Source organism: Gopherus evgoodei, unplaced genomic scaffold (genome assembly GCF_007399415.2).
Source record: "Gopherus evgoodei ecotype Sinaloan lineage unplaced genomic scaffold, rGopEvg1_v1.p scaffold_61_arrow_ctg1, whole genome shotgun sequence".
Lineage (NCBI taxonomy): Eukaryota > Metazoa > Chordata > Testudines > Testudinidae > Gopherus > Gopherus evgoodei.
Window position 1 is genome coordinate 564,691 of NW_022060082.1, and position 25,671 is coordinate 590,361.

At 47.9% G+C, this 25,671-nt stretch overlaps 1 long non-coding RNA gene across 1 annotated transcript in view; it reads right to left on the reverse strand.

The window, feature by feature from the left end:
* The window catches only part of LOC115643514, a 308,917-nt gene that overhangs the window by 186,651 nt on the left and 96,595 nt on the right, over nucleotides 1–25,671 (reverse strand). The window contains exon 3 of the long non-coding RNA XR_003998342.1: nucleotides 6,280–6,286. This is a non-coding gene — a long non-coding RNA (uncharacterized LOC115643514). The remainder of the gene's footprint in view (nucleotides 1–6,279; nucleotides 6,287–25,671) is intronic.

The window sequence follows — 25,671 nt, forward strand, 5'->3', positions numbered from 1 at the left end:
AGCCCTCTGCTCCCACCACCCTGTTTTTGCAAACACTGGAGTCTCAGCCCCCCGGGGTAACTGTTACCCCTCTGCCCCTGCCTGTGCCGGGGTTTAATCCTCTGGCAGCGCCTCCCCCTGGGCTTAACTCTGGCTCCTTCCTCCCTCCCTGACTTTGCCCTTCAGCCCCTCTCCTAACTCTGCCTCCAGCTGCTTGACCCCCCAACCAGTCAATTTCCACCCCCTGCTCAGACCCTGGACCCCCATCTCTGATTTGCCCCCCTTTGCTCCTCTTTAATCCCTGTAAAAAGTAGGGGGGTCTGGGTCCCATTCTCGGGGGGGTGGGGGGCTGGTCGCCTGGCCCCTGCCTGCCCAGTGCTCTAAGTGCCTCACGATGTTGCAGATGTTTCCTGAGTGCTTCAGGGTCACCTGCAGGGAGAGAGAGATGCGGTTAGGAGGTGATGCAGCCAAGGGTGCCTCACCCAACACTGAGATGCAGCCAGCTCTGGGGTGGGTAACACAAGTCAGCAAATGAATTTGGAACAGGTAATGCACTGAAAGGACCAAGGCAGCTGCAGGAGGTGGAGAAAACCAGAAAAAGCAGAAGACCTGGATCCCAGGCCTGCCTATCCCTCACTCTACTCTCTAACTCCCCTCCCCTTCCAGAGTTGCGGGGAGAACCCAGGAGTCCTGGTCCCCAGCCTTGCCCACCCCCATATTCCATCCAAGAGCTGCCCCCCCATTTTCAGGTAAGTGCCACGGGGCACACCAGGGCCTGCTTGTTTGCACAGGACGGGCAAAACCAGTGCCCCGGGGGAGAGATGATGCTGAGGGAGAAGCAGGCAGCAGACACCCCTCAAGACAGAGAAAGAAGTGCTAGGGCGCACTGTGCTGCAAGGAGTGAGGGGGGTTGGAAGGAAATTGGAGGATCTCCTCTCACAGCAGGTGCATCTGTCTCCCCAGCAATTCCTCCCCAGCCCTACCCCAGCCCAGGCTAATCCCAGCCCAGCTACCATGGTTAAATTTGGCCTGGATTCCCCAGCTGCTGCTGGAGGGTCATGGGGCTGGGAGCATGAGCCTCTACTCCCCCTTCCCCAGACACAGTTGCATGGGAACTGACCAAAGGAGCCTGCAGCACTGCTGCCTAGAGGAAACTGAGGCACCAGCCACTGACAGACACATCATGGCTCTCCTCATCCTGATCCTCTTTTCCATATACAGCCTGGGGTGGGGGGAAACTCAGGGCAGTTGCATAATCAAACTGTGGAACTCCTTGCCAGAGGATGTTGTGAAGGCCAAGACTATAACAGGGTTCAAAAAAATAACTAGGTAAATTAACAGAGGATAGGTCCTTCAAGGGCTATTAGCCAGGGTGTCCCCAGCCTCTGTTTGCCAGAAGCTGGGAATGGGTGGCAGGGGATGGATCACTTGATGATTCCCTGCTCTGTTCATTCCCTCTGGGGCACCTGGCACTGGCCACTGTCAGAAGACAGGAGGATACTGGGCTAGATGGACTTTGCGTCCGAACCGGTCTGGTCGTTCGTATGTCTCCCTTGGAGCAGCAGTGACACCCCGTGGGCAGTCAGAGTAATGCACAGAAGGGGTTTCCCTTGGAGCAGCAGTGACACCCAGTGGCCAACCAGGGTAACACACAGAGCATGTTTCCCTTGCAGTAGTAGTGACACCCAGTGGTCATTCAGGGTAATGCACAGAAGGTGTTTCCCTTGATACAGCAGCGACACCCAGTGGCCAGGTGGCGTAATGCACAGCGTGTGTCTGCCTTCTAGGAGCAGTGACACCCACGGACCAGCCACGGTAATGCACAGAGTGTGTTTCCCACCAATCTGGGTAATGCACAGAGCATGTTTCCCATGGAGCAGCAGTGACACCCAGTGACCAGCAGGGGTGGCATCAGTCTCTTCTCATTTGGTAGGAGACTGAGGTGGACTAGACAAAAAAAATTGGGGGGCTGTGCCCCCTTTCATGGCCCCTCCCATGCCTCTGCTCCTTCTCAGTTAAAGGCCAGGCTCATCTCCTCTCCCCCCGGTCAGGGTTTACAGCAATACAACCTTTATTAAAATAAAATAGTAAACAGGGTTTACTCTAAATAATCTAAATCTGTCCAAATTTTAGTATTAAATCCAAAGTTCTTAAAGATCCCATCAATAACCAAAACCTAAATGTAAAATTGAAACCCAAAACAATGTTTAATTTAAAACCCAAACATTAAGAAAAGCTTTGTTTTTAAAAATAAAAACTATCACATGCCATAAATTAATAATTTCAACATTTTATCAAAAATTTGTGCTACAGCAGGATGATAAAATAACATAAAATAAATAAGCCTGACCACTAAAACCTCCTATAAAGGAATTGAATCCTTGAATACTGTCTAAATCTGTATAAAATATGCAGAACTATGTCAAAACTGGTGTTGCAGGTCAGCCTTTCAAATCCAGCAAATGTCACTTAAAAGCTCCATTCCAACTAAAAAAACCAAAACAACCCAATAAACCAAAAGGGTCACAGCCTGAAACAAATCTACACATAAGCAAAATTAAACCTGTGCCAACATTGGAACAAACTATGTAAATTTCTAATTATAACTTTTTGTTTCTTCCAGGAGGAAAGTGTTTTGCACCCCAGTATCCAGGCTGCCAATGCAGCTTTCCTTTTTCTAAATAAGATTTTTACCAAATATAAATTGCCCTCAAATTTCTCTAAGAGAAATTGAAATTGTATCTTTGCACTAATATCCCAAGTGTGCATATCCATCCCCTCAGAGCAGCCCCACGCCCTGAGCCCAGGGGAGAATCCCAACTGGTTTGTGCATTTGTAACCCTTGGGCCTGAAGCTGATGACAGAAAGGGAAGTAAGCAATCTTGGAGCTTTCCGATATCACCTGCTGGGAGCACAGGGAATTGACTGAGCCATGTCCTGGCTAATTTTCACCTTGTTCTCTGCTAGCAGGCTCCACTGGAGAGCTTGGGAGTGACTTGACCATGGCAGCACCCTATTTACATATTAAAAGCAGGCATTTTGGGGCCATTCGGGTGAAATGTGGGTACTTTTGGGGTTGGACCCACATGAGAAGGGATGTGGACAAATTGGGGAGAGTCCAGCAGAGGGCAATACAAATGATTAGGGGGCTGGGGCACATAACTTACGAGGACCTACAGGCCATATCCTGTATGTTAAGCTAAGGCAAAGTGAGCATATCTATATTGTGACCTTTTACTCAGAAAGGAAAATTGACCTTTATCTTGTTACTTAAATAAATAAGTACCCACGCCTGTCTAACACCTTTACCTAGACCAGTTGACAATGGACAATGGCATAGAGGTTTTTTTCAGCGTTGTACTCACAGACTTAACAGGTACAACACAGGGGAACTTATGTGCATATGTACATGTCATCAACACGCACAAACATACTAGCCTATGAAGTAAGCGTGCCCTAATGTTTTGTGGGTGAGGAATGAAATTTGGGTATAGGAGGAAGGATTTCCGGCCTTTGTGCCCTATTAAAGAGGTAACTCACCTCACTGGAGCACTTTGCTTTATCATTCTGACTTACTTCCTCCACTCTCTCTCTCTCTATATTATCAGCAGGCTGTACTTGGTCTTCTTATCCTTTAAGTTTCAAGGGAACTAGGCTAAGCTTGGTTTCCCTAAGTTTTTATTCTTTGTTTATTAGATTTTGATTTTAAGTTTAACACACTCAAGTAAATCCTAAGTAACATTAGCTTTTTCTAAGCACTGCATCTTTCATTCAAGAATTGAGAAACCTAAACTCCAAGGCTGGTCCTGTGTCTCTTACCACCAGGTTATCGAGGAATTGTGTGAGTATATTAACCAAAACTTTGTTGCATATAATGCCATATGTATCTTTTGAACAGCAGTAATACAACTGTAACTTTGTAACTCAATTAAATTAAATAAAATGTAAGCTAATAAATTAATTTTTCATCAAATTATCCAAATTAATATTAGTACACCCTAAATCAGGCTATATGGGACAGAAATGCAGAGGGATGAGGGCACTGGCTCTGGGGGTGCAGGCTCTGGAGTGGGGTTGGAATGAGAGGTTCAGGGTGCAGTAGAGGGCTCAGGGTTAGGGCAGAGAAGTGAGCTGTGAGGGCTCTGGAATGAGGCCAGGAAAGAGAGAATTGAGGTGCTAAAGAGGGATCAGGCTAAAGCAGAAAGTGGTGGAGGAGTGAGGGATTTGAGCTGCAGGAGGAAAAAAAAACTTCCCCCTGCCCCCTCTCACCAGAGCATCTAAGAATCAGGTCAGAGACACCTCTCCCCCACTGCAACAGCAACTCTGGTGGGCCTGGGCTGAGGAAGGAACTTCTCTCCCCAGCAGCTCTGGCAGGCCTGAGTTGAGCCATGAACATCTCACCCTCACAGATCTGGCGTTCCTGGCCTGGGAGAGGGGAGGGGTTCCTCTCTTCTCCATGTGGGAAATGGTGGGATGAGAGATGTGACAGAGCTTTACGGGAAATCATTATTTGCCTGATTCATGTGCCAGTCCTAGTCCTTGCTGACCCAAACAAACCGTTTATCCTGCATGCTGATGCCAGTTTGGAGGGTCTGGGAGCAGTCCCATATGAGGAAGTGAAAGGCAAATGTAAATCTGTAGCCTTTGCCAGCTGAGGACTGTCTGATAGTGAAACTCGCTATCCCATCCACCACCTGCAGTTCTTGGCCTTGAAATGGGCCATCACTGAGAAATTTCGAGACTGCTTGTCTGGTGCTCTTTTTCAGGTCTGGACAGAGAATAATCCACTGACTTATGTGTTAACAAGGGCTAAGCTGGATGCTACAGGGCAGAGATGGGTGGCTACTTTTGCTAGCCATAACTTCAGCATTCAACACCAATGAGTTGGTATAATAGGGAGTGATATTTATCAGGAGCACCAATTCTTGGCTGGGGGGAGGTAATGTAAGCAGGGTGAGAATGAACTCTACCCTGACATCTGTTGGCGATGTGTTGTAAAGGCCTTTTGTTGCTGATGTGCATGGTCACACCCACCCCGCATTGCATGATGGGGGTGCTTGTTCAAATGGTCATTTCGGCTGCTGTGGGATCCCCAGTCTCTTTGTTATTAGGGCAGGAGTAATAAAGTGTAGTTATCCTGGTGATATGAATCAAGGACAGTAGAATGTTACTTAGCAGTTTATGATTTCGGGACTCACCCGAACTACATAAATCTCGTTAGGCGAGGAACATGGTTTCCAAAGCCTAGTGAATTAAAAGAGATTGAAAATGAATATTTGCCTTTAGCACTGTAGGTTTCTTTTGATGTCTCTAAATGCAGCTTTTATGGCCTTCATTTCTCTCTAGATTAAAAATAGAGCTCTTTATAATTCCAAGACAAATCTGGTTCTATGCCACAGACCTAAAATCCTTAATGCTTAAGCGTAAATTTTAGACATACTTAAACGAGTGGGCTCTGATCTCACTGACATACTGAAAATTGTAAACACCTTCATAGTCAGGTAAAATGCTCTTTTCCACTCAGACTGCAAGGAAATTATGCAGATTGGAGTCAGGAACTGCAGCTGGGGGTAGCAACTTTTGTGGCATACGCACCACCTCTGCAACTAACCTTTGCTATCTCACTCCATAACACCACACACAGAAGGGCCTTTTACCTCTCAGGACCAAAATATACCGTGAAAGAGATCTAATGGCATAAACTTCAGGTGAACAACTTCAGCACTAACAACAAGTCTAAGAGATTCAAAAATGCCTCTATCTTTACACACCAGGGACAGCAGAAAGGAAATCAGCATTAACAAACACAGGTGAGCAAGAACCAACCAAACATCCATTCTTACCTCACACAAGCTTTTGGCTTTTGGAACCCATACCCCTTAATGGTGAATACTCAGGCAAGGGTGATGCTCTCAGGCCTTAAATGCCAGGTGCAGTTACTCTGTCCTTGATCCAAAATAAACAGGAAAATACACTGGATTACTCCTGCCCCAATAACAAAGAGACTGCGGATCCCACAGCAGCTGAAATGATGGTTTGGATAAGCACCCCAATCATGCAGTCCGGGATGAGTGTAACCATGCAAATGACATCAGCCCCAAAAGGCCTTTACAACAGATCACCAACAGATATCAGGGTAGAGTTCATACTGACCCTGCTTAAACTAGATTGTGGCAAAGATTAAAAAACACTGAATGTTAAAACTCACTAAATGCGGGTCAATCCATTCTCATCGTCGTATCCGCTCTTTATACTCCACACCTGAACGTAGCCCTCACATGCACAACATACCCTCCTAACTCAGTGTCTGTATGTTAACCTTTTACCCGTAGTCAGGGCTATTGCAGATTCTGCATTCCTTACGCCACCCGATCTTAAACTGAATGTCGCACCCTCTCCGTAATCTGTACGTTGTTCCCTGATCACCATAAACTTCTATGCCTAAATGCTGTATCGTACACTTTTTTCTTTGAACGTCATCTTAATAAAATGTTGACATTTGTTCGAGATCCCAGCTCCTGTTCCTTTGCAAGGCATGTGCGTTTGCTCCGGGGTTTAGTCTGCTAAAACAGCAGGGGGGCCGATTGAGCCAGAGGCGCTTGCCTGCTGCAGACACAGATCCAAGGCTGAACCTCGTCCCCCACAAGCTGAAGGCTTAACTGAGAACAGTTTAGGAAGGCCTCCCATCTCCAGCACTCAGCTACCCAGCTCCCAATGGGGTCCAAAGCCCAAACAGATCCCTTTTGCCCTATATAAGCTGTAAAATCCTATTTACCAGGGCAGCTGCCTAGCAGCCTGCGCATCTGCCTGCCGGCGTGAGATCTCGTAAAACACTAATCCGGATAGTGGTGGCTGGGTAGCAGTGGAGTGAAGAGTCAGCCGAGTGGTACAGTGGAAGTGTGCTGGGTCCATAACCCAGAGGTCAATGGGTTGAAACCATCCTCTGCTACACATGCACTTGTTTCTTTTCCTTCTGGGCCTTCAAGAGAGGTGGTGACCAGCAGAGCACCAAGAGCCTAGGCCATGAGGCAAGAGGTGGCTGAGGCCGTGGCCTGCTAGGGAGATCCCTGGCATCTCGGGCTGAAGGCAAGAGGTGGGCATGGCGAGGGCCTCCTGTCCTGAAATGAGGCTGCAGTACTTCCTTGTCCCCTCTTCCCACCCACACCGGCAGGCAGCTGCTGCGGGAGAACACGAGGGAGGCTCTCAGAATGCCAGGCAGTGCTGTGATTGTGGCTGTCAGGGGAAAGAGCCGAGGCTCCCGACTCAACCTGCCATTGACTCGCGTGGCTCTGCGCGCCATCAGCCGGGGCGGGCCAGGCTGCGGACGTGACTCAGGCTTGGGCAGCATGGCCGTGCTTTCCTGACAAGGCATGAGGCAGGCCAAGAGCTTTGCGCAGCGTACAGGGAAGTGGGAGGGAGGCGTCTTTGAGCCGGCGTGTCACGTCCTCTTCTCCCTTGCCACTTGGGAAGAGGCAGGCAGGGAGCAAAATGTTCCCAGCTGAAAGTTTTTGTGCTTGGCCTTGAGGATTAAGCCTGAGCCTCCGGCACGGCTGCTGGGAGATGGGTTTCTGAATGGCAAACAGCCCGCTCTTTGGCCCACCAGCTGAAAGCACTGAGGCCAAGAGGCAGCAAAATGAGACTATTGAGGCTCCCCACAGGCAAGCAACACGGGCTTATTAACGTCCCTGGGTGGGCTTGAACCACCATCCTTTCAGTTAACAACCAAATGCACTAACTCATTGCACCACAGAGACACAAGGCTAGGTTGAACGTGAAAGTCCAGAGTCAGCTCAGGATCCGGTCTAGCCCATGCATGCAGCACTTAGACAAGCAACAGCAAGGAACTGGACTCCTGTGGAGTGAAAGTTCTGTGGGGACGAACTGAAAAGAGCACTGGGGCTGTGCTAAGGCGCTTGCATACACTTTCTTTGGCCTGTTTTGCTGGAAGAGGTAGCAGGGCGAGATTGTTAGTCACAGGTCAGTGGGTGGATATGTGCAAACTAGGAGTGTACAGGGAACTGTCTTTGAACAGAAGGAAGGAGAGGAACCAGCGAGAGGAAGGAGGCTGAAAGACTTCTCTGGCTTTGAACAGAATTATGTGTTAATGGTTCTTGCTTTGAATTCCTCAATTGGAGTCATTTCAGGGAAGTGATCCTCACTTAGTGACCTAGTTCTCAAAGTCATGTGAATGGTGTTTAGTGCGTGTGTGGAAGCTCGTCAGGGCAAGGTAGAAGGTGGTGGGTGTAGAGGGGTTGTGTAACATCCAAGGGTGGCAGCATTACTTTTCAGTTCTTTAGAGTTTAGATCAAAAGGCATGTTCCTGGAATAGGTATTCTATAGCACATGTGCTAAAGACAGCATAAGAGCTGATTTTCAGTAGCACTCACGCTGCCCTGGTCCTGGCTCTGCATTTTAATTTATTTTTAAATTAAGCTTCTTGAAACATTTTAAAAACCTTATTTACTTTACATACAATAGTTTAATTATATATTAAAGGCTTATAGAAAGAGATCTTCTAAAAATATTAAAATGTATTATTTGCACACAGAGCCTGAAATTAGAGTGATTAAATGAAGATTTGGCACATGCCTTCTGAAAGGTTGCTGATCCCTGGTATATTCAAACTACCCATGGGGTTGGTGGGTAATAATTGATCTATTGGGCTTTGATTTATTGTGTCTTGTCTGGATGTAATAAATCAATCCCCAAATATGCTCCTGTTCACTCTGGAACTTTACCAGGGTAAGAAGTGGAAGTGGAGTAGATGAGGAAGCCACAGCTGTCAATCCTGTGCTGTGAGGACAGGAGGTAAGTCAAAATAAGATATATCAACTTCAGCCACACTATTCCTGTAGCTGAAGTTGTGTATCTTACATTGACCCCGCCCCTCCAGTGTAAACCAGGCCAAAGTGTAAGTAGTCTTTTAGCCTATCCAAGGCTGTGATCAAGTGTCTTGGGGTATATCTACACTATGAAATTAGGTCAAATTTATAGAAGTCGTTTTTTTAGAAATTGTTTTTATGCAGTGGATTGTGTGTGTCCCAACACAAAGTGCTGTAAGTGCATGAAGTCAGTGGACTGCCTCCACAGTACCGAGGCGAGCGTCGAATTCCAGATCATTGCAATTTGGGTAGCTGTGGGTAGCTATCCCACAGTTCCTGCAGTCTCCGCCATCCATTCGGATTCTGGGTAGAGATCAATGCCTGATGGGGCAAAAACAGTGTTGTGGGTGATTCTGGGTACATGTCATAAGGCCGCCCCCTCTCTCCATGAAAGTAACGGTGGACAATCATTTCACACTTTTTTTCCTGGGTTACCTGAGCAAACACCATACCACAGCAAGCATGGAGCCCGCTCAGCTCATTGTCACCGTACGTCTCCTGGGTTCTGGCAGATGTGGGACTGCATTGCTACACAGCAGCAACTCATTGCCTTTTAGCACCAGAAGGTGCATATGATTGGTAGTTATTGTTGTCATACTCTTAGGTGCTCTTTTAATCAACCTTGGTGAGGTCAGTTAGGGATGCCTGGGCAAACATGGAAGTGACTCAGCCAGATCATTCCCATCTTCTGCCAAGCACCTAGGAGATGATGATGGTTAGCAGTCATATTGCACTGTTTTCTGGTGAGCGACCAGGAGATGACAATAGCTAACAGTTATACTATCAATCTAAGAGGAAAAGCTAGATGGTTCCATCATAAACAGATAAGTAAGAGTTAGTAGAACAGAAGTACTTCATATCTCTTTTGCCTGGAAAGGGTTAACAAGATCAGTGAGCCTGGCTGTCACCTGACCAGAGGACCAATCAGGGTACAGGATACTTTCAAATCTTGAGGGAGGGAAGTTTTTGTGTGTGCTGTTAGTTTTTGGTTGTTGTTCTCTCTGGGTTCTGAGAGTGACCAGATGTGCAACCAGGTTTCTCTCCAATCTCCCTGATACAGGTTCTTATAGATTAAAAACAGTAAGTACTAGGTGATAAGGAGAGTTAGGCTTATGTTTGTTTTCTTTATTTGCAAATGTGTATTTGGCTGGAAGGAGTTCAAATTTGTATTTTGCTGAAAGGATTTTAATTTGTACTTGTATACTTAGGCTGGGAGGCTATTCCCAGTGTCTATAGCTGAAAGACCCTGTAACATATTCCATCTTAAATTTACAAAGATAATTTTTACTGTTTTTCTTTCTTTAATTAAAATCTTTTCTTGTTTAAGAACCTGATTGTTTTTTCATTCTGATGAGACCCCAGGGGACTGGGTCTGGATTCACCAGGGAATTGGTGGGGAGAAAGGAGGGAAGGGGGAAAGAAAGGTTAATTTCTCTCTGTGTTAAGATTACTTTCTCTCTCATGGAGAGTCTGGGGGGGGAGAGAAAAGGAGGGGGTAAGGTGAATTTTCCTCTCTGTTTTAAGATTCAAGGAGTTTGAATCCCACAGTGATCTTCCAGGGTAACCCAGGGAGGAGAAGCCTGGGAGAGGCAACGGTGAGGGAAAGGGTTTACTTTCCTTGTGTTGAGATCCAGAGGGTCTGGGTCTTGGAAGTCCCCGGGCAAGGTTTTGTGGGGACCAGAGTGTACCAGGCACTGGAATTCCTGGTTGGTGGCAACGCTACAAGTACTAAGCTGGTAATTGAGCTTAGAGGAATTCATGCTGGTACCTCATCTTTTGGACGCTAAGGTTCAGAGGGGGGAATTATACCATGACAGGGTCAAAACAAGAAATTGACCTGATTTGTCCTGTGAAATCAATGGCCTGCTAAACCCAGGATTTTGAGTTCAATCCTTGAGGGGACCATTCTGTATGACAGTTGTTTGTGTTTCTCCTTGATACAAAGCCACCCCTTTTGTTGATTTTAATTCCCTGTAAGCCATGCCATCTGTTGCCCCTCCCTCCATCAGAGCAATGGCAGACAATTGTTTCATGCCTTTTTCCAGAGCAGAACCAGAAGTTGCAAAAGCAAAACCAGGCAAGGAGGCGACAGCAGTGCGGTGATGAGAGTGATGAGGACATACCTCCTGCTGTGGTAATAGATAACCATTATGCTCTTCTTGATACAGGAGAGAAGGAATCACCCCCAACAGTTAAGGAGGCGAAGCCTCATACCCCTAAGGCTGGGAGGTCTGCTGCCACCACTGATAATAAGAAACATAGAGTAGTGGTGGTTGGAGACTCTCTGCTGAGGGGGACAGAGACACCCATCTGTCGCCCTGACCATTCATCCCGGCAGGTATGCTGCCTGCTAGGGGTCCGTATCCGAGATGTTACAGAGGCATTGTTGAGGATTATCCGTACTTCTGACTACTACCCCATGCTACTCATCCATGTGGGCACAAATGATACTGTGAGGTGTGACACTGAGCAGATCAAGAGTGACTACAGGGCTCTGGAAGTACGGGTTAAGGAGTTTGGAGCGCAGGTGGTATTCTCTTCGATTCTTCCTGTCGAAGGTAGGGGTCTGGGCAGAGACAGATGCATCGTGGAGGTGAATGCCTGGCTGCGAAGATGGTGTCGCCAGGAGGGCTTTGGCTTCCTCGACCACGGGATGCTATTCGAGGAAGGAGTGCTAGGCACAGATGGCGTTCACCTTTCGAGGAGGGGAAAGGCCTTATTTGCGCACAGACTGGCAAACCTAGTAAGGAGGGCTTTAAACTAGGTTTGATGGGGACAGGTGAGCAAACCCCATAGGTAAGTGGGGAACAAGACCTGGGAGATGGATTGGAAACAGGAGGGAGCACGGGCTATAATGGCAGAGAGAAAGAGGGTCAGGGCAAAGCTGGGAGGCAAGATCAAACCAGTATCTTAGATGCCTATATACAAATGCAAGAAGTATGGGTAATAAGCAGGAAGAACTGGAAGTGCTAATAAATAAATACAACTGTGACATTACTGGCATTACTGAAACTTGGTGGGATAATACACAAGACTGGAATGTTGGTGTGGATGGGTATAGTTTGCTCAGGAAGGATAGACAGGGGAAAAAGGGAGGAGGTGTTGCCTTATATATTAAAATGTACACACTTGGACTGAGGTGGAGATGGACATAGGAGATGGAAGTGTTGAGAGTCTCTGGGTTAGGCTAGAAGGGGTAAAAAACACGGGTGATGTCGTGCTGGGAGTCTACTACAGGCCACCTAATCAGGTGGAAGAGGTGGATGAGGCTTTTTTCAAACAACTAACAAAATCATCCAAAGCCCAAGATTTGGTGGTGATGGGGGACTTCAACTATCCAGATATATGTTGGGAAAATAACACTGCGGGGCACAGACTATCCAATAAGTTCCTGGACTGCATTGCAGACAACTTTTTATTTCAGAAAGTTGAAAAAGCTACTAGGGGGGAAGTTGTTCTAGACTTGATTTTAACAAATAGGGAGGAACTCGTTGAGAATTTGAAAGCAGAAGGAAGCTTGGGTGAAAGTGATCATGAAATCATAGAGTTTGCAATTCTAAGGAAGGGTAGAAGGGAGTACAGCAAAATAGAGACAATGGATTTCAGGAAGGCTGATTTTGGTAAGCTCAGAGAGCTGATAGGTAAGGTCCCATGGGAATCAAGACTGAGGGGAAAAACTACTGAGGAGAGTTGGCAGTTTTTCAAAGGGATGCTATTAAGGGCCCAAAAGCAAGCTATTCCGATGATTAGGAAAGATAGAAAATGTGGCAAAAGACCACCTTGGCTTAACCACGAGGTCTTGCGTGGCCTACAAAATAAAAAGGCGTCATATAAAAAATGAAAACTAGGTCAGATCACAAAGGACGAATATAGGCAAATAACACAGGAATGCAGGGGCAAGATTAGAAAGGCAAAGGCACAAAATGAGCTCAAACTAGCTATGGGAATAAAGGGAAACAAGAAGATTTTTTATCAATACATTAGAAGCAAGAGGAAGACCAAGGACAGGGTAGGCCCACTGCTCAGTGAGGAGGGGGAAACAGTAACGGGAGACTTGGAAATGGCAGAGATGTTTAATGACTTCTTTGTTTCAGTCTTCACTGAGGAGTCTGAAGGAATGTCTAATATAATGAATGCTTACAGGAAGAGGGTAGGTTTAGAAGATAAAATAAAAAAAGAGCAAGTAAAAAATCACTTAGAAAAGTTAGATACCTGCAAGTCACCAGGGCCTGATGAAATGCATCCTAGAATACTCAAGGAGTTAATAGAGGAGGTATCTGAACCTCTAGCTATTATCTTTGGGAAATCATCGGAGACGGGGGAGATTCCAGAAGACTGGAAGGGGGCAAATATAGTGCCCATCTATAAAAAGGGAAATAAAAAACAACCCAGGAAACTACAGACCAGTTAGTTTAACTTCTGTGCCAGGGAAGATAATGGAGCAGATAATTAAAGAAATCATCTGCAAACACTTGGAAGGTGGTAAGGTGATAGGGAATAGCCAGCATGGATTTGTAAAGAACAAATCGTGTCAAACTAATTGGATAGAATTCTTTGAGAGGATAACGAGCCTTGTGGATAAGGGAGAAGTGGTGGATGTGATATACCTAGACTTTAGTAAGGGATTTGATATGGTCTCGCATGATATTCTTATAGATAAACTAGGAAAGTACAATTTAGATGGGGCTACTATAAGGTGGGTGCATAACTGGCTGGATAACCGTACTCAGAGAGTAGTTGTTAATGGCTCCCAATCCTGCTGGAAAGGTATAACAAGTGGGGTTCCGCAGGGGTCTGTTTTGGGACCGGTTCTGTTCAAAATCTTCATCAACGATTTAGATGTTGGCATAGAAAGTACGCTTATTAAGTTTGCAGACGATACCAAACTGGGAGGGATTGCAACTGCTCTGGAGGACAGGGTCAAAATTCAAAATGATCTGGACAAATTGGAGAAATGGTCTGAGGTAAACAGGATGAAGTTCAATAAAGATAAATGCAAAGTGCTCCACTTAGGAAGGAACAATCAGTTTCACACATACAGAATGGGAAGAGACTATCTAGGAAGGAGTATGGCAGAAAGAGATCTAGGGGTCCTGGTAGACCACAAGCTTAATATGAGTCAACAGTGTGATACTGTTGCAAAAAAAGCAAACGTGATTCTGGGATGCATTTACAGGTGTGTGGTAAACAAGACACGAGAAGTCATTCTTCCGCTTTACTCTGCACTGGTTAGGCCTCAACTGGGGTATTTTGTCCAGTTCTGGGCACCGCATTTGAAGAAAGATGTGGAGAAATTGGAGAGGGTCCAGAGAAGAGCAACAAGAATGATTAAAGGTCTTGAGAACATGACCTGTGAAGGAAGGCTGAAGGAATTGGGTTTGTTTAGTTTGGAAAAGAGAAGACTGAGAGGGGACATGATAGCAGCTTTCAGGTATCTAAAAGGGTGTCATCAGGAGGAGGGAGAAAACTTGTTCACCTTAGCCTCCAATGATAGAACAAGAAGCAATGGGCTTAAACTGCAGCAAGGGAGATTTAGGTTGGACATTAGGAAAAAGTTCCTAACTGTCAGGGTAGTTAAACCCTGGAATAAATTGCCTAGGGAAGTTGTGGAATCTCCATCTCTGGAGATATTTAAGAGTAGGTTAGATAAATGTCTATTAGGGATGGTCTAGACAGTATTTGGTCCTGCCATGAGGACAGGGGACTGGACTCGATCACCTCTCGAGGTCCCTTCCAGTCCTAGAATCTATGAGTCTATGGTCATAGACTTCTCACAAAGTACGGGCCGGGCAATGTGCACATCATGCTGATAAGCTCTGCATGGTCACCTGTGATGATCAGCTCCCCACGCTGCCAAACAGGAAATGAAATTCAAAAGTGTGCAGGCTTTTTCCTGTCTACCTGGCCAGTGCATCTGAGTTGAGAGTGCTGTCCAGAGTGGTCACAATGGAGCACTCTGGGATAGCTCCCGGAGGCCAATACTGTCGAATTGCACCCACACTACCCTAAATTCGACCCTGCAAGGCCAATTTCAGTGCTAATCCCCTCGTTGGAGGTGGAGTAAATAAATCGATTGAAAGAGCCTTTTAAGTTGAAAAAAAGGGCTTTGTCGTGAGGATGTGTCCAGGGTTAGATCGTGGTAACACTGCTAAATTCAACCTAAAATCATAGTGTAGACCAGGCCTGAGAGGGATTTTGTAGTTACTGGCTGGCTGGGTGTCCAAAAAGGGGAGATACCTGCCCCCACTTCCCCTTTCATTTATCACACCTGGTTACCACTAAGCAGGAGCACAGAATCATATATTGCTTTGCTGAGTCTCCTGCAGGCCTTCCTAATGGCACAGTAGGGCTGCTCTTGGTTCTGTACAATGTTGTTTCATTTAGCAGTGACTGTGAAGGGACTTCCAGCTATTTGGCCATCGGAACTCTGGTATTAAGTGGACACCCTATTTTAGCTGTGTATGACTGTATTGCTTGTAGGTTGATATATTCTGTATTGATGTTACCAAATGGAGTATTTTGTAGCTGTCTGCTATAATTTGTTTAACTTGAATATGCTCCCTTAGACTTAACCACCTGCCTTTCACGCACTCCCTGCCCCTCGCTCTCTGGGGTGGGAACAAGCCACCAGCATGTGTGTCCATTGGATTCTTTTTATTTAATTACTTCTCATTATTAAATTATTTATGAATGTTTCTTAAATTTCATTGCAGTGCGTTTTCTTCCTGCCACTGTCACTTGGCAGCTAAGGAAGGTGAGAGTCTCCTCCGTTGAGTTTCTGCCCACAGAAAAAGAAGAGAGATCACATTTCAGCACCTTTGGAAATAAAAGGAACCAGGAAACAAATCAGCTGTCTCCTCAGTGTGCAGTTTGTGTCTCTTTTGGTGCAGTTGACGTGTGTGCAGCATGTGTGGTGGACAGGGGCACTGTGTGCCCACATGGGAATTCATCACCCTTGGTGTGTAGTTGCATCCATTAGGTCACCAGACTGAGCCTCCTAATATCCTTGGTGATTGTTCCCAAGATCCAGGACTTTGTGCTCAAACATCTCCCAGCTTTCTTGTTGAAAATAAGGCCAAAGTTTCCTTGCAATATATAGGAAGAAAGCAGATCTTCACCCCAGATGCAACTCAAAGCCACAATCTCTAGCTTTAAAAGCCAAAGCCCTATCCATTAGGCCACTGGGGCCCTGATGTACAGCTGCTGAAGAGATGGAAATTCCTTCTCATAAATGCACATTCCTCACATTCGCTTCAACACCAAATAACCCCTTTATGTGCCTTACAGAAATGTCTGCATCCTCTGGCAGTTATGCAACTGGGCAGGTTGCTGACACAGATGAGCACCACCTTTCATCCAGCCATCTTTAGAGAAGAACCCCATGCTAGAGTCACCCCTCCCTCCTTCAGCACCTCCACGTCTGTGGCTCTGAGTGGCAGTAGGATGATTAGGGGGTGAATCTGGGGCTGGAACGGGGGTAAGGTTGGCCTGTAAGGAGTAACCAGGTGGGGCAGACCCAGGGGGAGGATGTGGGCTGCTGGTCGGTCGTTAGGATCAGAGCTCTAGATCAAAGCTGTACAGCAACCTGACACCCAGGGTTATAGGGCAGACATAGTGACCCCCTTACTGGCCTCGGTGAACCCCAAACCCTTGTTACTAAGGGCATTTAGGAGTCTCTGTCACTTAAAGCTTCTGGGAGCTCCTCAGCAGGCTGCGGGCATCAGCCACCTGCTGCCACACAGATTAGACTCTTGGTGCTGTGTCAGCCGCCTCCTCGCTTGCAGCCCCAGTGTAGGAAGAAGTAGGCCCAGTGCTTGCAGAAAGAGGTTTTAATCGACCTCTGTGTTATGGGTACAGGACACTTCCACTGTGTCCCTCTGCTGGCTTTTCTTCCACAGCACCTAGCGCCCCTGGCTCCAGGCTAGTGCCTGGTGAGCTCTGGCACTGGCAGGAAGCACTGCAGGGTGCTGGGCAGTGGCCCTGGCAAACCAGCTGCTGGTAGGTGTCTCTGTGGTATCATGGGTCAGTGAGTTCAGCTGTTAATGGAAAGGAGGGAGGGTTATGCTCCCCCAGGGAAGACACTGAGGCTCCTCGTGGGCTCCTGAAGGTTTGCTGGGAGCCGTGATGTTCCCCTTTTGCCACCTTGAAGGCTGCCTCTTGGACACAGTGGGTTCACCTGCTGCCTACAAGAGTGTGGGGACCGCGCTGCAAAAGCCCATCTCCCAGCAGTGGTGCTGGAGGTTCGGGCTTAATCTTCAAGGCCGAGCGCAAAACCTTCAGCCGGGAACTTTTCGCTCCCTTCCTGCCTCTGCCCAAGCGGCAAGGGAGAAGAGGACGAGACACGCCGGCTCAAAGACGCCTCCCTCCCACTTCCCTGTACGCTGCGCAAAGCTCTTGGCCTGCCTCATGCCTTGTCAGGAAAGCATGGCCATGCTGCCCAAGCCTGAGTCACGTCCGCAGCCTGGTCTGCCCCGGCTGACGGCGCGCAGAGCCACACGAGTCAATGGCAGGTTGAGTCGGGAGCCTCGGCTCTTTCCCCTGACAGCCACACTCACAGCACTGCCTGGCATCCTGAGAGCCTCCCTCGTGTTCTCCAGCAGCAGCTGCCTGCCGGTGTGGGTGGGAAGAGGGGACAAGGAAGTACTGCGGCCTCATTTCAGGACAGGAGGCCCTCGCCACGCCCTGGCCTGCCTCTTGCCTTCAGCCCAGGCAGCCAGAGGTGCCAGGAGCTCCCTGGCAGACCGTCGCCTCAGCCAGGAAATAAGGAAAAGGCGATGAATAAAGAAGTCAGGAAATAACAAGGAAATGAAGAGGTTTGTCGAACGAGTTTCTGTCCAATTTACCATCTTCTCAGCTACCGCTCAAAGTTAAAGACCTAAAGTCAACCTATCAGCATAAGTACAGATGGTTAAATGGGTGTTAAAAGGAGCTGCTGTCACAAGTGTTACGTGCCTGCAAGCAGCATGCAGACCATTTAAAAACACTGCAATTAGAGGCTCAGATGAAACGTTTGCCCTAAATCAGAAACGACAATAGGAGGACCAGCAGAAAAACGAGTAATGGAGGCTGTTAGAGGCAAAAAGTCATTCCTCAAAATTTGGAAATCAAATCCTAGTGAGGATAATAGGAAGGTGCACAAACTCTGGCCTGTTAAGTGTCAAAGTCTAACAAATCAGGCCAAGAAAGAATCTGAGAAGCAACATGTTAAAGACACAAAAGCAAAGCATAAATCCAGTCAATGCGAGTCCTGGTCTGTCCCTGCAGAAAGGTGAACCCCCTCTGTGGCGGGAGTGAGCTCCTCTAAGCTGACCTCACTACAGACCTGTGCCAGGGAGTGCTCATTGTAAAAATGTTTCCCCGACGGTCGGGAAAACGGGACCAGCTGTTCTCAGGCCGACTGACACAATTAAAATCCTCCCCCCAAAAATGAACATCATGCAGTCCAGAGGAAGAGATCCTTTGACCTTCCCTCTTATGCCTTAACTGGGGACCATACACACTAATATAGCAGTAACCAGTGCCACAGAGCACAAAGTCTGCCAGTAATGCCCTCCCTGGTCAGAGCTCCACCACCTTCTGTACTCGCACCGCGAATGTGAAAAACAAGACTCCAGCCCCATCATTCTTCCCTGGCCAGGGGGGCCTTCTCCAATCACCCTCTGCCTATTGAGCTACCCTAGAGTTGTTAATATGCATTTCCTGAACACCCACCATGTCCAAGTCCAGCTGCTCCAAGGCACTGAACCTCAAGCCCCTCCTCCTAGGCACCCAAATCCCTTCCACCTTCCACACAGTCATTTTCACAGATGCCCTTTCCTTGGTAACTGCCCTTGCTCAGCTGCGCAGAGGAGTTTTCATTCCCAATCCCTGCCTGTCACTGCCCAGCAGCCCTCTGGCACCATTCCTGAGGGTCACCCTGCCTTGCTCTCTTCCTGCCATGTTGGGAAAGACAGCTCTCATCATTAAAGGTCAAGTGGGCCAACTAGGGGCAGAAGCCCATTCTATGTTTTCCTACTCCAGAGCCCAAGATCAGAGACTCACCTTCAGTGCCACCCAGAAGGGAGGCAAGTGGGGCAATTTGCCCCAGGCCCTGCAGGGGCCCCATGATAATACAGTATTGCAACTCTTTTTTAATGGAAGGGGCCCCCAGAATTGGTTTGCCCCAGGCCAGCCTTGCTCTGCTTGGGTGCAGGTACTGCTGTGCTGCATGACAACAAGCTGCCTCTGCACAAAGAGGATGAAAGAACCTGCCAAAACCTGGGATTGAACCACGGACCTTCATCTGTTCAGGCTAATGCTCACCTAACTGAGCTACTTTGGCAGCTGTATGGGATTATTTTAACCTGTTGCTTCTCTGTCCAGGATGTTTTTGCACCAGTTGCGCACAAAAAGGACACCATTGTGAGTGGCCCGTGAAGACAAGACTCGCTTTTGCCTGCCTTGCTCGCCTTGACTTGCTTCGTCACCCTGTTCCTGCCCTCGTGCCCGGATTGACCTGGTGGCGGAAGGGAACTGGGGGCCAGTGGCGCTGGGAGGAAGTTTAGCTGAACCCTGAGCTAGATTAGACCCTGGGAGTGAGAGTCTGGCCACCACTTGCCACCCCTCCCTGTTGTCCTGGCTTCCCTCACTGGATGTCATTTCGAGAGAGAAGTGGGGCTTCTGCCTCCCCTCCCCGATTTTCACATGGCAGAGGAATGCGAACAGAAAAATGAACAGCTGCTCCACACCCGCACCAGAGGAACCCGACGCCCTTAGCTGTGGTGAGTAAGAAGTGTCTGTTGGCTGACAGGGCCTGTCCCCCAGGAGCTGGAACAGCAGCTGCCGCCTCCCCCTCGGCTCCAGGCTGTGGGAAATGCTCATTGCCTGGCTGCATGGGTGGCTGCTGCTCCCTGCTCTGGAGAGCATCTGTATTGCTCTGTCAACCTCCTGTCTTCACTAAGCCAGTCTGGTAAGGTCCCAAGTGCCCCCTTAGGCCTGGCAGCTGAGAGTCTGTGGAGACATCAGCCCCCCTGCCAACCCCACAGGCAGCAGCAGCACCAGCCCCCCCCCCAGCACCACAGGGGCACTCAATGCACTTCCTGTGGGGAAATGGCTCCTTGGTGTCCAGCTGCTAGAGTGAGAGCCAGGAGAGAACAGTGTCTGGCTTACCTTGGGGGAGAGAAGAGACCTGATGAGTGTGGGTCCCCCTCTGTCTCCCCCACAATGCTGGTCAGTTTTATTGTCACTGTGATAGTCAGTACTTCCCTTCAGGGCCGGCCCTAGAGGGATCCGGGGTCTAGGACAAATCCCCGCCCAGGCTAGAGAAGTAACAGAACCCAGCAGTCTGGACTTCTCCTGGGAAACCATTCCCCACTTCAAAGTCCCTAGGCATAGCAAGGCCAGGGCCCCCTCATGTCTCATTGATTTCCATGATCATCAGCTCACCAGGTCTGGCCCAGGTCAGAGACTCTCAGCCTTGGGAACAGTCTTCTACAAGGGAAGGGCTGGGAGCCCCATTGCTGGGACCTTGCCAAACATACTGGAGATGGCTCTGGATAAGCCCCTCCCCAGTCCGAGAGTGAGGGGCTCCTGGGGGCTGTTTGCAAATCCAATGTCCTTTGGAATAGATTCTCTCCTCCTCTTTCTGCCTTTCCTCAGACAGACAGGGGATGCCACCAAGGAACAATAATGCCACTCACTTGCTCTAGTGATGGAGCGATAGATGGAGGATGTTCAGAGTCATCCCTTGACCTTCTTCTCACTCTCCAAGCCCAAGGCAGGCTGGAGAGGAGGGTGGTGACCTGAGAAGTTACCCTGCCCAGCCAGCAGGCAGGGTGATGACACTGGGCAATCAGCTGGTGGGAAAACAAGATTGTGTCTTACTGCCAAGGAAAGGAGAAACTTGGCCATCAGCAGGGGGTGCAGAACATCATCCTAGTGCGGGGGTGACAGCGCCTCCGGGATCCTGAAATCCCAGCACTTTACACACCTTAATGGAGCCTCCCAACCTCCCTGGGCTGTCAGAACTGCAACCCCAACCCTCCTGATGAGAAACAGGCCTGGGGAGGGGAAGCTACTGGCTCAGGGTCACACCAAGTGTCAGAAGGATGGATGGGACCCAGCAGTCCTTCTTTCCAGGCCCCTTTGCTAACCACTGCTGCACACTCCCTCCCACAGCTGGCAATTACAAGCAGGCCCTCATGGCCGCTCCCCCTGCCTTTGAGAGGGAGTGTGCTCCACTGGAGACACTGGATCAGGGGATTGGGAGTCAGGACTCCTGCGTTCCATTGCTGGGGATTTCATACTTTCCTGCTATTGGAAAGTGCTGGAAGAATCCCCCAGCCAAAGCTGCTCTGACAGTGCTAAGCAGAATCTGACCATTCAAGGGCAGAGCGCACTGCCCAGGAGGAGGAGTGTTTGGCTCTGGAGTTGCACTTCAGCCCAGTCTAGAGAGAGGGGGCCAGCCATGGAATTTGGCTCAAGAAGACCAGTGAGAGAAGGGGGGCTGATGTCAGGGCTGTCCCCTGCCTCAGGACTGGTTGCTTCCAGCCTCTGTCTGAACTTAGAGACAGTGTGCCGACACACTCATTCTTCCGCAATGCACACACTGTCTCTCCCCCCCCACACACACATGCTCTATACCCCACCACGCACATTGCAGTTGAAAAGCAGCTGGCAATCTAGTAGGATGCCCATGGAACAATGGGATAGAGAAACCTGCATCATGTGATGCTGTACCAGCCCGTGAGGCATTGCAAACCCTTCCCAAAGCAGCCTGCAGCCAGTTGCACAGTGGGATAGCTACCCACAGTGCACTACTCTCCATGGCAATCCAAGAGATGCCAGCATGGATGTGCTCTGGTGACACAGGATGGACATGCAACAGCTGTTCAATTAAAACACTTTAACTAAAGCCACATCACCCTTCAGTGTAGGCCAAGCTTGAGAGTGAGACAAGGCCCAGCTCTGTTGGGACTAAAGAACAACAACACCTTCCTCTGTAGTTGGCAGGATTTAAATCTGCCAGCGAGACCCCAATGGAGTTCTAGCCCATCGCCTTAACCACTCAGCCACAACTACTTGCTTGAGATATGACTCTCACTGCACTCTAGTTCTGTTCTCACTGAGTGATCAATTCTAGTTGTTACCTCAGACCAGCTTCCACAACACACACACTGCTGTGCTGTTGTGTAAATGTGTCCATGGCGGAACAGCAAGAATTCCTGCTCCTTTCCCTTCTGGCTGGAGCATGAGGAAACTGTGTCTGTGGTTAATGACGTTGCTGTAGCTTGTTGTCCATTTCCTGCCTTGATCATTCAGACAGTCCCTTTCCCGTCACATCCCCAGCACATCAGTGATTGCGATAGCAGGGGGCAGGTTTTCTCTGGGACACTGAGCTTTGCCAGGGAGTTGGTGGCTCCTTTCTTTCCTCACCCTGGAGTAAACTCAGCTTTTTATTCCATCCTTGATGTTTCAAGGAATAACAGTGGAAGAAAGAGGTGGACAGGATGGGTCTCAGGGGAGGGGCAGAGAGGTGTGGGTGGTGGGCAGGTCGGGTCAGGGGAGGGGGCAGAGAGATGTGGGCGGTGGGCAGGGCAGGTCTTAGTGGAGGGTTCAAAGAAGTGCAAGTGTTGGGCAGGGCTGGTCTTAGGGAAGGGGGCAGAGAGCTGTGAGCGATGGGCGGGGCAGGTCTCAGGGGAGGGGCAGAGAGGTGTGGGCGATGGGTAGGGTGAGTCTCAGGGGAGGGGCAGAGAGGTGTGGGCAGGGCAGGTCTCAAGGGAGGGGGCAGAGAGGTATGGGCGATGAGCAGGGTGATTCTTGGGGGAGGGGACAGAGAGGTGTGGGCAGGGGGGTCTCAGGGGAGGGCTCAGAGAGGTGTGGGTGATGGGTAGTGTTACTGAAATGTTGGGATCACCTAGCTGAGAGCCAATGACAGCCAGACAGGGATAAGGAAAATATGCTTTATTCTGCAGAAGAAAGGAGAGCCCTGTACCTTGGTACAAAACACTTTGCTCAATACAAAAATCAAGACTCTTTTCTACACACTCACACACAGGCTTCGGTCGTGCTAGCATTTGATTGGTGGTTAACAAACCCTGCACTTCTGCAATCTGCTCAGCAAAAACCAGCCAAGAACCAGCTTCAACTGCCAGAAAACTGATAAGGGAAGACAGTTCAAAAGTTCAGGGTACTGTGTCCGTGAGGCTTCTGCTTCTCCCTACTGGCTGCTTGTAAGCTGTTAAGGGGGCTACCAGTGACTTTCACAGTCCCCCCTTTGGGTCTGACAATCTGGGTTGTCAGATTGTCATGCCCATTACGTAATTTGCGATCAAGCTGAAGAGACAGGTACTGGGTTTTCTTACGGACAGCAGAACCTTTGGTTACAGCATTACACTGAAACTTTGCACATTGCATCAGTACCCAAACAGTACATAGGAGGAAAAGGAGGAAAATAATTCACTTTACAATTGTTCGGAAAAGGCCAGTAAACCATGACCCAAGGTCTGGGAGGAGGTTCTCAAAACTAAAGGTTTGATCAAGAGATACAGCATGGAAAACAACAGCAGCATTCTCAATAGCTTGTAAATCCTTGTCAATTAAGCCAGAGTAATAAACATAAAAATGCCATTTTTCCCCAATGCGAGCACAAGTCCCCCCCCCTTCTTGGTTGTCAGCCAAGACTTAGCTGTGAGTAGTGTCCTTGAATGGATCCAGTGTCTTATCTTTAGCCTAAGCTTGCTAGCTATTTTTTCCAGTTAATTCATTCTGTTCTTGTTCCTTCTTCCCTTCTTGGCTTCTTTTAACCTACAAAGGAAACTTCCACTAAAATAACCTTATTACAGAGTTTTGGAGCAACAAGCCAGGATAAGCACACTCACTTTGAGGAGTTCACTCAATACAACCTCTAGTCCAATAGCTTCCCACCATCCCTAGTCCTCTGGCTAGAAATCTGAGGTAGCCAGAAGGATCTCATGTACAATATGGGGAGTGGGTTAACTTTTCATGTCCTTGCTTCCAAAGACTTTTGGTAGGCAAATTTTAATAACAATTTTCAATTAAAAGATTTGGCCAATGAAGTTTCTTTTTCTTACTTAAGCGAATGTGTTAGAGTTTAGTATATCACATTGTCCTGATTTATCCAAACACTTTGTATTCCAGGTTTAATAAAACAAGTATCTGCATTTAGCCCTTCTGTTTGATTTTAAACTAGACTATCCTATGAAAATATTAAACACAACAATTCTGGCCACGAGACAAACACCACAAGACAGGACATAGAACACAAAACATAATTCCTATTGTGCCAGTAAAAGCATGATACGTTGAATGCTGTTCACCTGGCATCAGTTTTCTCTGATTATCTGAAAGACAAAAAAACAGAGATTTACCCATTCTGGGCAGTCAATCATCACTTAAAATATACAAATACTCTTGTTGATTTCAGGCAAAACAGAGGAATTACCCCATATTTTCTTGTATTTGTTTCATAGGCAGCCCAGGTTTCAGTGGCTTCTACCTTATCAGTTAGATAATTTGCATTAATACAGATGCTTTCTGGCTTGCTGTGGATCCAAAGCTATCCACAGCTTAAAGATTCTTACCTTAAAAGGGACATAATTAACTTTACCAGAATTTTGATTGCTTTTTACTTTTAACTCCTGCTTTTGAACACTGAAAGAAAACATCACCACTTACAGTGCCCTTAGAGCCTAATAAAATTTTAATTACATAGCACTGTCTACATTCTTCAGCTAATTCAACTAAATTGTTCATAGCCAAATGATTGCAATCTAATAATTTCTTTGCTTCAGTTTATTTACAAACATTTCAAAGACACCAAGAACTTTCCTCTTTAGCATTTTTACAAAGTTCAAATGCTGTTCCTTCCAGCAACTACAGAGTTAACTTCTCACTCTTCCTTAAATCACTTGCTTGTCTCCCAACAGCCACTTTTACCAACTTAAATCACCATTTCAAGTATTGTCCTGGGTATTTGAAATCCCCATGCTTACACTTACTTACTCCTTCCTTCCACTACACCCTCAAAATTTTCCAACCTGTTTTCCAATCTCTGTCTGTTGCCTGCCCACCTGGGCCCGATCCTACTTTTCTCACTGAACCGTCCCTTCCATGGGCACCAACTTGTTCCACTACCAGTTTAGCTAGGAGGGTGGGCTTCTCAACTAGCCCCCACCTCTCCTGGTCTCTTCGCTTAAACATTCTTACTCACAAGACTACCCAAGTCCTCCCTCATGAGGCTTGCCACCTGGACAAAAACACATGGCCCACTGGAGTTTAACTATTCAATTTCCTCTTGACATTCCTTTCTGAACACTGAGTAAAGGCCATTTACTTAATATACAATCCAAAGGACTGTCCTTAGAGGGTTTATCCAGAGACCCACCCATCTGTCTTCTGACACTCAAACAGAGAATTACTCAGAGAGCAGAGGGAATTACGGTCCAATCCAGGTTTTTCTACTTCTATACACTGACTGCTACAGGGGACGGGGCAGAAGGATCTCAATTAGACCTCAGAGCTTCATCACACGCAATGGCTTCCACCTTGAGGAATTACGAACGAGAGGTTCAGTTCCGTCCACACACCTAACACCCAAATGAACAGAGAAGAAAAGCAACAGTAACCGGTTGAACAGAACCAAAACTAGATAGCAAACCAGAACCAGATAGCATTTCCTTATCCTATTAGGGATCACCTTATCGGAGCACGAACCCCAGGAGCCGCTGCAAAGTGAGGAAGAGGGGTTAAGCACCCCAATGGCGCTGCTCCTAGTTCGCCGCAGCCGTCTGGAGTCTGATGTCCGAGCTAG